Genomic DNA, 14,491 nt, shown 5'->3' with positions numbered 1-14,491 from the left:
CTTTCCATCACCATTGAAAATGGAGGAATTTCTCTGGGATGATGAGCTCAAAGTCCCATTCATTACACCACTGCAGATCCTGACTGTATGCGTTTTTCATGACATTGACGGTGTGGTGAATTAGGTCAAGAAACTTTATTTAATTTTTTATTTCTTCCTGAGTTCCAGGCCAACATGATTGACAACCATTATGCCATCCTTAAAAAAATCTCTGCAAAACTGCAAAATTGTTGTGGCTGGTAATGTGGACAGTGACTATTTTTAACATTTCTCGGTTGTGCCCACAAACAGCCGTGAAGTTAACGAAATGTTCTTCAATCAGACATGTGACCAAGAAGACAGCTGAGATTTTGAACTCAGTCATCAGTGAGTTTAAGAGGATGTTGAGGGAGCTGCCACCCAGAAACCTGGACAGGCTTTCTATCCAGAAGATGAACTTATTTGTCCCATTTGAACATAGTTGATGGTGACCAAGGGTTTGTATTAATTCTGCAGTGTATTAATAATGCAGTGTGTGTCTTTGCTCACTGCAGGTAACGTTCATGCTAAAGACCCCAGGATTCACCTACTGTGGTCCCGCTGTGGTGTGCAGGAAGTGATTGGGAGCAGAGGGAGTGTTTTCTCTGCTTTAAACATCAATCAGACAGCTAACGACCATCTCGATATCTTGACCATTGTGATATCAACTTCTCAAGGCCACTCAGGCGGTGTTTAAAGGGTTAGTTCACTTTCAAATGAAAATTACCCCAAGCTTTACTTACCCTCAAGCCATCCTAGGTGTAAATGACTTTCTTCTTTCTGATGAACACAGTCGGAGGTATATTAATAAATATCCTGATGCATTTGTGCTTTATAATGACAGTGAGCGAGAACAAGTACGAGCTGAAGAAAGTGTCTCCATCGATCATAAATGTACTCCACAAGGCTCCAGGGGTTAATAAAGGCCTTCTGAAGCAAAGCGATGCATTTGTGTAAAAAAAATATCCATAGTTAATGCGATTCTTGAGGATATTAATAATATTCCGATTGTGTTCATCAGAAAGAAGAAAGTCATAGGATGGCTTGAGGGTGAATAAAGTTTGGGCTAATTTTCATTTGAAAGTGTTCTAATATCAAAGAGCTACACATATTTTTTGAACAAATAAATAACAAATAAATTTGCAACCAGTATCAGAATCGGCCAATTTGCTTCTATTAGCCATGAAAAATCAAAATAGGTGCATCACTAATAATAATTAAAATAAATAAATAAAGGATTATTTAAAAAATATTTTTTTTCTTTGCTGTTTGTTGTTTATATGGTTAATATGCAGCTATCAGTGCACTAAGGTTAAATATTAGTATAAACATATTTATGCTAGTGTAATATATAACGAATGTAGCGGTTATTACTAAATTTATGGATGAAATATGAATATAATAATTCATAAGGTTATGAATAAATTATGATTCATATATCGACCCAACGGGGAATTAAACATATATTGTGAATCAATTACAACGAATTATAATCAATTACATATATGATTAGTTCTGGTTTAATAATTACTTAGAGAAACTACCAGCTTGTCCAGCAAACCGTTAATTCTCATAGAATATTATGAACGGAGTTATTCTCTGGCCAATGAAAATAACTAAAGCATAAAGCGATCGAAAAACGTTAAAGTGACTTGGTCTTCAGTTGAAAGAACGAACAGAACAATCGAGCATGAATTAAAGTGTTTAATATATGCAGCTATGACTACAGAGATTATACGTCTAAAATATATACAGAAGGTTTACACATATATATACACAAGAGTGAGAATGAAGCAAAGACATGGAAAGAAAGATGATCAAAGGGATGGCAAATTCTTTGTTAAACCTTTTTGAGAGAGAGCCAGCACAGAAATCAGTTTAGACAAATTCAGATAAATGATAATACTTGCTTATTGGTTCAAGTCCGTGTGTAGCAGTTTCAATGCGCCTGGCTGGGTTGGTCCTTTCAGAGAGGGTTTCTCCGGCGGGGTTTTCAAAAGAGGTTTAAGCTTAAGTAACTTAGCCGAAGAGAGAGAAAGTCTAAAGAAGTGGTCCTCCCGAGCTGCGCGCGTGGTTGGGAAGCGCGGTCACCTGAGGCGTCCGTGCACGAGGTGCTCGTGAGTCAGTCGGGAGACAAAGGAGAAGAAGAAGAGAGGCGAAGCGAAAACGAGGTGAAGGTGTGTGTCGTTGTTTTATGGAACCCAAGCTAACACACCTCCTGAATTGTAGCGACCAATAGATGCGCAGCACTATTTGGCGGGCAAAGTTCCTTTGTTTGGAATCCTAGCTGAGTTTGCATACTTAATGCCCATCAGATCGGATTTCGAGATGGAGCGTGTTCTTCACAGGATCATTAAACACATAGAAAAATGCATTTGTCCGCTATGTGAAATATCTCAATGAATAGCTCAAGTCCGGAGCTTTAAAACGAGATCAAACTCGATAGGTCAGAAAGGCATAGAAAAGGAGTTATGGTTTACAGACAAAATTATATCGTTAAAATGCACACTAGCACAAATACACTCATTTAAACACTAGGAAACATGCATAGGCCCTAAAATACATGATGAAATACATACATGAAATACATGTATTTCAGCATAGTTGTATTTTACAGTCAAAAATGTATGATTGTGTGTTTCTATATGTGTCTGTGTGTGTCCCTGTGTGTGTGGGGTGTTGGAATGTGGATCTGGTCAGTCTCTGGGGGGGGGGGTGCTCCTTTTGAAGTCACCAAAGTGAGGAAGTTGGACTTTTCTGTTTACCATCGCAGGTCCACAAAAGTGTCAAGTGGGCTCATCTTTGGCAGATCTGTTCAGAGCCGGATGAGGTTTTACAACCCAGTCCCGCATGCTAAAAGCGTTCTGAACATTCCAAAGTTTATTGATTATCCTGATACGTGTGCATACGCTACACTAGGGATAGTTCACACAAAGTGATCATATGTTTTTTCCAAAAGGCCTTCTCTCGAGATTATTGGGTAGATCATTTCATTTCATTTTCTTTATAAACATTATAAATGTTACAAACAAACTGTTAATAAAACAATTTAAACCACTGTGTCAATTCGACTCTATACACCTATAAAACAACCAATATTATTAACAATATTTTATTGTTGTTATTTAATATTTTGTTATCCCTCTGATGCACATCTTTACAAATATAATTTAGGAATGATATCAATAGTAATTATATGGATGTGATCTTAAAAGAAACAAATATTTTCATAATTTGTTTATCAAGATATTGAAATTCTTTACCAACACATAGGTTATGTCTAAAAAAACTGTAAACTTAAAACAGAACATCAAGTTAATATGGTCCTTTGTGTTAAGTATTTCAAAGTATTCCAAAGAATTTAGATTAAGTTACTAAACTTGAGTAATGTAACGAAATATGTTACAGATTACTTTTTAAAGCATATACTTTTTAATTTTTAAATATAAAAATATAATTTAGGAATGATATATCACTAGTAATTATATATAGATGTGATGTTAAAAGAAACAAATATTTTCATAATTTGTTTATCAAGATATTGAAATTCTTTACCAACACACAGGTTATGTCTAATAAACTGCAGATATATATTTTGTAACTGATGTTAAAAATACAATTTAGTGGAAAACCAAATCCTGATGGGTAGAGGTCATTTTTATTTACAGGTTGTAAACTTAAAACAGAACATCAAGTTAATATGGTCCTTTGTGTGAAGTATTTCAAAGTATTCCAAAGTATTTAGATTAAGTTACTAAACCTGAGTAATGTAACTAAATACGTTACTGATTACTTTTTAAAGCATGTATTTTGTAATCTGTAGTGAAATACATTCTAAAAGTAATTACCTTCCCAACCCTGGGTATTCACCTTATTCCGCCACGCCCATTTTTAATTCTCCGCTCTTCCGCATTTTGTCATCCGACTTCCGCTAAACTGACTCGGCACATCTGGAAGCTAGATCAGTAATTAAAAGATTGTTTATAGCGAGCTATAACTTTATAGAAATGACAAATAATGTTAATGCAGTAAATGTTTCAAATTGGGAGCACGGAGAAAACTTTATACGACGATCAGATAGTCTCATGTCGTCACTGTTAACGGCCGTAACTGGTAGACGATATGAAGAAGTGGCCAGAGTAAACCATGGGACTGTCAGGAGTTGATGGAGCAGCATGTAAAAGGTGTAGGTGAATGACAGTTTTGTTAAAGATAACTTTGTGATTTGTATTTTAGAAAATGTGTAATTTAATAAGTTGTGATAAAATCAGTCGTAAGAGTGTTTGTTGTTATCAGGAAGCTAGACACCTTTTACTGACCTTCATGTACAGATGTTTCACCATTTAATTTTCATATGTAATAAACCAAGATAGAATTAATTTGCAAACTTGACATGACTTATTCTATTTAAATCAGAATACTTCATCCCTTTAAATTGTAAGAGCTCACATTATATGGTTTTATTAAAAAGATACTGACAGCTAACATCTGGCCACATTATAAAGATAAAAAAAAAAAACATCACATATGATCATATTGTAAAGGTTTATAGAAATAATTTTAAGATAGACAACATTTGGTCATATTGTAAAGGTTCATAAAAATATCTACATACACTATTTACACTGATTAGTTAAAGCAAAACCACAGCACAGACAAACATACCTAAAATCAACATCTATTCATCCTCTACATCAGAAATTATGTTGCTCAGAAGGGTAAAATGGGCAAATTCTCTAAATGATCAATTTTAGGGGTGAGGTTAATTAGAACCGTTGTAAGAAAGGATTTTGAAGATTTTCAGTCATATGACCCATGTACATTAGCGATGCGCCTGGTGTTGGTGGAGTCTTCTTCAGAGAGTTGCGTGCGTCTCTTGGTGAATGCTGGAATGACAAGTTTCACCTTCCTTTGATATTTAACAGTGTTTAGATCTGCCTGCATTGACAACATTGTATGCAAACTGAACTTAGCTGGATGATGACATCACTGTTTACTCCAGTGCTGATATAGATAAATTATCATCCTGATATGACCACCCTATACCACCCTAATGATCACCCTGCAATAAATTACGACGCAGCTCCATCAGAGTCGTCAGGAGCTGATCCCAAGTGTGTAGCTGGAAACTGTTGGTGTATATATTGGTAAGGTGCTCTACGACTGAATGAATGGTGGTTGTTTCTCAGCAGAGTTGTGTACAATGGCGCCAGCTCAACGCATTTCATTCTCATATCAGATGTAGGAGGCTTCAGATTGAGATGTGATTTTGAAGTGTAGTTGTGGTCAGAGACGGATCCTCCCAGTGTGTTTCTGCATCACAGTTCAGGGGCATGTGGATGTGATCATCCTCACAGTTGATCACTGACGCTCAGCGATGCATCTGTGGAAATAATATAACCATACACATATTTTTACATTAGTAATTATTGATCATGAGAATTAATATAAGATTGCACTCATACTTTAACAGAACAGTGTGAGAGAGAGATGCATTAAAAACGAGATAGTATATACACACAATCTCTAACTTTAGTGTTAATAGTTAGGTCAATATCAATATAAGAGATGTAGCTAGCTGGCCTGCTATCACCTGCAATCTCTATAATTTACAGGAATAATGTAAGTAACTTAAGCTATTATTAGACTATAGTGTACCATAATCCTATCTTAAATATGCACCATTGTACTATCTTACATATGAAATATATAGGTGGCAATTGTAATAATGCAAGATTCGTTGTATTTTGTGAACTGCTCATTACTGATCTTAACTGTATTCATAGAAGGGACTTCACAAATCTAATATTAGGTTAACATGTACATGGCTAGCTAAGTTAGCTTACCTGAATCTGACAACCTGTTCAGCATCCGCCGTGACTTATTTACCGGAACATCGTTGCCGAGCCATTTCTCGGGGAAAGGGTGTTTGTCAGTTGGCCTCCCGTCCATGAAATGGTACGAACACACATAAGGCCGCTTGGGTGGCCACTTCAAGTTTAGCGCCTTCAGCCATTGCCTCAGGTGCTCCTCGTCTTAAGGTGGTGGGTGTAAATTGTAAAGTGCACCACAACACTTGGACTGCTTCACATTGTATTCATAACATCGTTGATGCCGTTTCAACTGTTCTCTCTTCTTAATCTAATTGTTATGACAGCCCCTAACTGAGCATATAATACTCATCTACCGTTACAGCTATAGGATTACCGCTAGCGACTACTAGCTTAGGTCCCTCAACCGGAAGTAAGATGACAAAACGAACGTAATGGCGCCACCCTTGTTGTCGCGGAAAATAAGGTGAATACCTCTGGGGGGTAAATTTAGTACATTTTAAGGTTAAATGCATCAATCTGGGGCACTTTGGAAGCTCAAAATTAAGAGCTTCAACCCATGTACAGTGTGCAAATTGACCAAAGAAACAACATTGTACCTCGACATGAAAGTGGGTTTAGTTCTTTTTAGTCTGTAGTATCATCTTTTTAGTTGTGATATAGTGTCTACATCGTTTTAGGTGTTTTAGGATGCCAAACAATTATTACAATGAAATAATAATATAATAATGTTTTAGGCCTATACAATTATTCATATGACTAATATCCATATATTGTAAAAAAAAAAAAATAAAAAATAAAAATAAAAAAAAAGCTCTGTAAATAAATTACACTTTTTATTAGAAATGATAAGACTTTTGTACTAATTTCTAAGATAGGCCTAAATCCTTGAGCTGCTCTGAGTGAGTGACAGGAGGCGTGGCTCTGTACAACTGCTGTGTGCGTGAGCGCGCTGTCGGAGAGAAGAGAAAAAGCACTACCAGTAATGCTGTATGTATGGATAGTACTGTAGAAAAGCGGTATTGAACTGTTTAACATGTTTTAATAGAGAGATATGTTTAGAAAAATGATATTTTGACAGCACTGTTAAGAAACCTCAAACCTGAAAGATTCGGGGCTTGACTCAGAACATTCCGGGCTGAAGCCCCGGCAAAATCGGCTGGCACCGCCCCTGGCGGTGATCGAGAATAATTATTGTGTGAGGCATATAGTGAGAGGATGCCGTAGGCCGGCGTTTGCCGGGTGATTATGGCGGCGCCTGGTCAAAGTTTTGACCACCTTTCACGCCGGCATTGCATTAAAGTTGTGCCGGCTTTTAATTGTTCAGTTGAAGATTGTGCTTTGGCTGTTGGGAAGGCTGTTGGTTATGATAGTATTGTGTCTGCCTCCCGAATTAATAGTGCTGTAGTTATTTTTTTGGATGCTATAGAGAAAGTGAATAGTGTTGTGCAAAGTGGAGTTGTGATCCAAGATACACTGGTTTCTGTTGTACCGCTAAATCAACCAGCGAAAAGAATAATCCTCTCCAATGTCCCACCTTTTATTAAGGATGAGTTGCTAGAAGCAGAGTTGTCTCGGCATGGCAAGATCATGTCGCAAATGAAAAAAAATACCACTCGGTTGTAAGTCTCCATTGCTCAAACATGTTGTTTGTTTTAGACGGCAAGCGTATATGGTTTTAAACAAGGCCGAGGATGAATTGAATGTGGCATTCAAATTTCGAATCGACGGATTTGATTATGTAATTTTTGCATCTTCTGACACAATGAAGTGTTTTGAGTGTGGCAAAGAAGGTCACACCAAACGAGCATGCCCTGTGAGGGTTGAGGATACAGAGGCTGGTGTGATGACAAATGAAAATGCCGGTAGTAGCAATGTGGAGCAGACTAGTATTGTTAATGTTACGATGAATGTGCAAAAGATGGTGAAAACAGTAAGAGTGTTGATGTTGGAGAGGTTGAGGGTGAGGATATGGAGGTTGTTTCAGGAGTTATAGAAAATGAGGATGAAAGTGAAACTGATGTGACTACTGATACTGTTATAGCTGTAGCTGAATGTATTTTGGCTGAGGAGAATAAAAGTATTGAGTTTGAAAAGGATGATGCTTTATTTAAAGCTCCTTCTAGTAAGAGGAAACGTGTTAGGAAATCCCCAAGAAAAATAAGTGATGAAATGGTGATGAATAAACAAGCTTGCAAGAGTGATGAGACTGAACATAGTACAATGGATGATTCTGATAGTGAAGCTGTAGATGATAACAATGAGAAGGGCCAACAAGGCTATTCTTTTGCAAAAGTGAGAAGTTTTCTACAAAAGACAAAGAATATGAATAATGTCCAGGTTGTAGATTATTTTCAAGACCGGAAAGCATTCATTGATTCAGTTGTGATGTTGATGAGGGTAGAAGGTGAAGAACAATTCACTGTACAGGAGATATATAGACTGAAGAAATTTGTTTCTAAAGTGAAGTTGGAATTAAAGAATGAAGATGGATTTGAAACTACATAGGATTCTTTTTTTCAAGTTACTGTGTGTTTTTATATGTTGTTTAAAACTATTTAATCAAATGAGTGCAATAAAAGTGGGCACCCTTAATTTGAATGGTGCCAGAGATATTCAAAAAAGAGCACTATTATTTGAGTTAATTACTCAGAGAAATATTGATGTAACATTTATACAGGAAACACACAGTAATTGCTCGAATGAAATTGACTGGAGGAAAGAATGGAAAGGGGAAGTGTACCTCTCACATTTGAGCTCCATTAAAGGCGGAGTGGCCATTCTTTTTGTGCAAAGTTTTTTGCCAATTTCATGTGAAATAAAGCAAATTATACCTGGTAGGTTATTATTTTTATGAGCAAAATTTGAAAAATTTAATTTTGTTTTTCTAAATATATATGCTCCTACCAACAGTACTGAAAGAATTGTCTTCTTTAAAAATGTCAGTGGTTTTTTACAAAGTTGTAATTCAGATGATTATCTTTTTGTGGTGGTGGTGGGGGGGGGGATTTTAACTACACAGAAAATGATGCTCTTGATAGGAATCATTTGGAACCTCATGCTGCTTCAAGTTATGTAATACGTGAATTGACTGAAACCCACTGTCTGTGTGATGTGTGGAGAGAATTGAACAGCAACAATAGGCAGTATACATGGGCACACTCCAGAGATAATGTTATTTCAATGGCCAGACTTGATAGGTTTTATTGTTTTAGATATCATTTTAATATTGTTAAAAAGTGTTCAATTATGCCAGTTGGGTTTTCGGATCACTGTTTGGTTTTATGTGAAGTGTTTATAGCAAATGTTAAAATAAAGAGTGCTTATTGGCATTTTAATGCATCTTTGTTGGGTGACATGAATTTTAGGAATGTGTTTTGTAATTTTTGGGAAATTTTCAAAAATAGGAAAAATTGTTTTAGTGATTTAAGACAATGGTGGGATTGTGGGAAAGTGGAAATTAAAGCATTATGTCAACAGTACGCTTTCAATGTCTCTAGGGATATTACGCACTCAATGAGGAAACTTGAATCTGAGATTATTGACTTGCAAAAGCTGGTTGAAGTTACTGGGGAACAACAATGTCTTGATGCTCTTAAATCCAAGAAGTCATTTCTTACAGACCTGCTGGGTATAAAGACACAAGGGGCTCTGGTTAGATCACGTTATCAGATGCTCACACAAATGGATGCCCCATCAAGGTTTTTTTTTTTTTTTGGCTTAGAACGGAAAAATGGGCAGAGTCGATTTATTCATTCTATTCGAACAGAGAATGGGCAGGAATTGAAAGAGCCCACAAGTATTAGGAAAAGGGCTGTACAATTCTATGCTAAGTTATATAGTAGTGAATATAAACAGAATGATGAGTTATCTGCCAAATTTTATAATGGCTTGACAAAAATTACTCAGGACTCTGTGGTAAAACTTAAGAAGCCTCTTACGGAGCAGGAGCTTCTTAATGCTTTGAAAGATATGAAGACTGGTAAAGCACCAGGTATTGATGGCCTCTCCGTTGAGTTTTATAAGGCTTTTTGGGGTGTGATGGGTAAAGACCTTTTGGATGTTTTAAATGAAAGTTTGACTGTGGGTTCCCTCCCTCTAAGTTGTAGGAGGGCAGTGGTCACCTTACTGCCAAAGAAAGGTGACTTGCAGGAAATAAAGAATTGGCGACCTGTGAGTTTACTTTGTACAGATTTAAAAATTTTCTCTAAGGCCTTGGCTAATAGATTAAAAGATGTGATGGGACAAGTGGTTCATTCTGACCAGACCTATTGTATACCCGGAAGGTCGATTATGGATAATATTAATCTTATCAGAGATATTTTGGATGTCTCTGATTATCTTGATCTTGATATAGGGTTTATTTCAATTAATCAAGAAAAAGCTTTTGATCGAATAGAGCATCAATATCTTTGGAATACACTTGATTCTTTTGGCTTTGGGTCTAATTTTAGTGGAGTCATTAAAGTATTGTACACAGACATTGAGAGCGTACTGAAGATCAATGGTGGTTTGAGTGCCCCTTTTAAAATTGGTAGAGGTATAAGGCAGGGATGTGCTCTCTCTGGAATGTTGTATTCCTTGGCAATAGAACCAATGTTAAATAAGTTGCGTTCTTGTATTCAAGGATTTAATTTAAGGAATTACAGTGTTCAACATCAAATGTCTGCCTATGCGGATGATGTCATGATTTTAATCAATGGAAAAGATGATGTTATTAATTTGGCATCAACTGTTAATGAATTTGGTGCAATTTCTGCTGCAAGAGTGAATTGGGAGAAAAGTGATGCACTGATTAAAGGTAAATGGAAGAATGGTTTACCGATTTTACCTGGTGGGTTGAAATGGAAAAGGGGAGGTCTTAAGTATTTGGGTGTGCATCTTGGAGATGAATCTGTGCAGCAGAAAAACTGGGATGGGATTATAGAAAAAATGGAAGGCAGACTAAAGAAATGGAAATGGATTCACTCCCAGTTATCTTTTAGAGGGAGAGTACTAATTCTGAATAATCTAATAGCCTCAACTTTGTGGCATAAGCTCTCTTGTGTGGAACCTCCCACAGGACTATTATCACGTTTACAAACAATTTTAGTGGACTTCTTCTGGGACAGGCTGCACTGGGTCCCTCAAAGTATGCTTTTTTTGCCAGTGGAGGAGGGAGGACAAGGTTTGGTGTCTGTCAAGCAGATATGCAACGTTTCGGTTACAGTTCATTCAGAAGTTTTTAACAGGCTCTGTGGATGTGATGTGGAGAGAAGTTGCGAAAAGCATTCTTCACAGAGTGGATGGACTTGGACTAGATTCTGCTTTGTTTCTAACGGATACCAAAAAGCTACATTTGAGTGGACTATCTTCATTCTATCATGGATTGTTTAAAGTGTGGGGATCTTTCATCATTAAAAGACGAGAAAATACTACTTCTCTGTTCTGGTTGTTAGAAGAGCCTCTAGTTAAGGGGGCTCGTTTGGACATTACAGATCAAGTGCCAAATCTGTCTCAGAGATTGTGTGACACTCAGACTGTAAAGCTTGGTCACATGATTAAAGTGGCCGGATCTGAGTTGAAAAACATTGTGGCTGTGGCATCTTTATTGGGACAAAAGTCCTTGCGACAAACCTCAACAATCCTGGAGTTATGGAGAAAGAAACTGACAGCAGAGGAATTGTCATTTCTTAAAAGTTTTGAGGAAGGACATTTGCTTCCTGATTTGAGAGACCCTTTTCCTGAGCACTGGATTACGCCAGATTTAAAGGATTAGTTCACTTTTAAATAAACTTTTGCTGATAATTTACTCACCCCCATGTCATCCAAAATGTCCATGTCCTTCTTTCTTCAGTCGAAAAGAAATTAAGGTTTTTGATGAAAACATTCCAGGATTTTTCTCCTTATAATGGGCTTCAATGGGCACCAGACGGTTCAAGGTCCAAATGACAGTTTCAGTGCAGCTTCAAAGGGCTTTAAACGATACCAGATGATGAATAAAGGTCTTATCTAGTGAAACGATCGGTCATTTAAAAAGAAATAAAAAAAGTTTACGTTTTATAAGCACAAATGCTCGCCTTGCAATGTTCTGAAATGCGCGTTCGTGACGTCACGTAATACGCAATTACGTTAAAAAGGTCACGCTTGACATAGGCGGAAGTACAGAGTCGGTGTTTACAACTTGAACATGCAAATACTAACCCTGCATCTCAATCAGCTCCCTAGTTCCCTAGGTCGTGAATCAGTATCATGAAAGTGAATGTGGCTGATTCCCTGATCAGTGCCGTGACTACTGAACTAGGGAGCTGATTGAGACACATGGTAAGTCAAACGCCGTTTACAAAAAAAGGTAAAACAACTAATGGTTCTTCCATCCTGTGTTGTCAGTGCCATCAGACTGTCATACCCTTCTCCATCAGAACAAAAACACCTCTAAAGGGGTCGCACACCGGACGCGCACATTATATATGCGCGAGCTCAATTTTGACTCGACTCCTGATAGAAGAGCTGCACAATGGGAGTGTTTTACATCAACAGGGAAACGTTACATATGCTTTAATATTTCGCACCGAGGTTAGTGTACATGGAAAATGGCACAACAGAGCAAAATGAAAGAAAAGGCTACATTTATTATACATTTTTAGACTTTATTCAAGCTGTTAAACTAAAAGTGTAAAACTAATGTATCTTGCAGCACAGGGTGAAGTCAGTATGTACATTAACGACGATTTGAGAGAAATATAATATACATTTAATGTAAAACAACGTACATGGCGCTCTGTGGCGCGGCAGGATTTTGAGTCGTAGCTGGGCACCGCGGACAGGCGCTGAATGTCGCCGCCGGTGTGTACACTCATAGAAAACAATGCGTTCGAATTTTAAAGACGTGGCGCGGTGCTGAGCTTCGCGTCCGGTGTGCGACGCTGTTGCTTAGTAACGGTAGAAATCCATTTTGTCCGGTAATGCAGCGAGATGGAAACAGGGACTCACCGACTGATTCTAATGGCGGGATTGAAATGGTCCAGTCGTAGCAGCATTGAGATTCTTCCTCTGTTGGCAATGGTTGGCATTTGCCACATGTGCACCACCACGTCTGCCCGATGCTGGAGAGGTGTGTGTCGCCGCAGCAGTCTCTTCCATCTGCCTAATTTCTTCCTCTGTGTATTCTGGTTCAAAAAGGTAGGGCAGGTTGAAAAACTCATCTTCTCCTCGTCCGGCATTGTTGTTTTACCTTTTTTTGTAAACGGCGTTTGACTTAGTATTTGCACGTTCAAGTTGTAAACACTGACTTTGTACTTCCGCCTATGTCAAGCGTGACCTTTTCAACGTAATTGCGTATTACGTGACGTCACAAATGCGCATCCGAGAATTTTTATTTTTTTTATTTTTTTTTTAAATGACCGATCGTTTCGCTAGATAAGACCCTTATTCATCGTCTGGTATCATTTAAAGCCCTTTGAAGCTGCATTGAAACTGTCATTTGGACCTTGAACCGTCTGGTGCCCATTGAAGCCCATTATAAGGAGAAAAATCCTGGAATGTTTTCATCAAAAACCTTAATTTCTTTTCGACTGAAGAAAGAAGTGAGTAAATTATCAGCAAAAGTTTATTTAAAAGTGAACTAATCCTTTAAAGGAGATGTCTGGTATTTTGTTAAACTTGGATGGGCTTCAGGACTTATTATTAAAAGAAGTAAATGGAAAAGTGATTTACAAATGTTTTGTTAAGATATTGTACAAGTCCACACTGTGTGATAAATGTGATAATGTCTGGAGGGAGAAATTTGACATTGAAAATGAAGTTAAACCATTTTGGAGGGTTTTATACAAACCACCATTGATGAAAAAAATCAGGAGACCTACAATGGAGGATCCTGATGGGGGCTGTTGCTGTTAATGCTTTTGTTTCAATTATTAACTGCAATGTTAATGAAGGTTGCGTTTTTTGTGGGTTAAGAGAAACAATTTTTCATTGTTTTCTTGAATGTATTAGGCTTAAGCCTCTTTTTGTATTGTAAAAACAATTGTTTTTAGGCTTTAAGGAAAGTTTTACCCCTAAGGCTTTTATTTATGGGGCAGGATATACCCGCAATCAAAGATTTAAATGGCAGTTGATTAATTTTATGGTCGGCCAGGCAAAAATGGCCATATATATTTCAAGGAAAAACAGGATTAAAAGTATACATGGCCAAGATTGTGTATTGTTGTTTAAGGCATTTATTAGGTCTAGGATCTCGGTTGAGTTTAAATATTATAAAGAGATGCAGGATTTGGATACTTTTGTATTGCAGTGGTGTTTTAATGAGGTTTTTTGTACTGTGTTTGAGGGGGGATTAATTTTTAGTCTTTTGTTATGCTGATTGTTTTTGTGATAATGGTTTGATGTTTCTTTGTTATTGATGTAATAAAAGTATGGGTTAAAAATCAAAATCTCTCTCTCTCTCTCTCTCTGTCACACACACACATGCGCGCACGCGAACACAGACACACACACATGCGCGCACGCGAACACAGACACACACACACACACACCCTCTCTCTCAAGCAAAAATGTAGCACCTCTGTTCAATCTTTCTGATTATAGTAAATCTTTGTAAAAGTGCCTTATAAAATATTAATTCAAATAAATACTTTAAAATAATTTGAGCTTCAGCCTGGTTT

This window comes from Megalobrama amblycephala, linkage group LG3 (genome assembly GCF_018812025.1).
Source record: "Megalobrama amblycephala isolate DHTTF-2021 linkage group LG3, ASM1881202v1, whole genome shotgun sequence".
NCBI lineage: Eukaryota > Metazoa > Chordata > Actinopteri > Cypriniformes > Xenocyprididae > Megalobrama > Megalobrama amblycephala.
The sequence above is the reverse complement of the archived record's forward strand: the minus strand, read 5'-3'. Positions refer to the sequence as shown.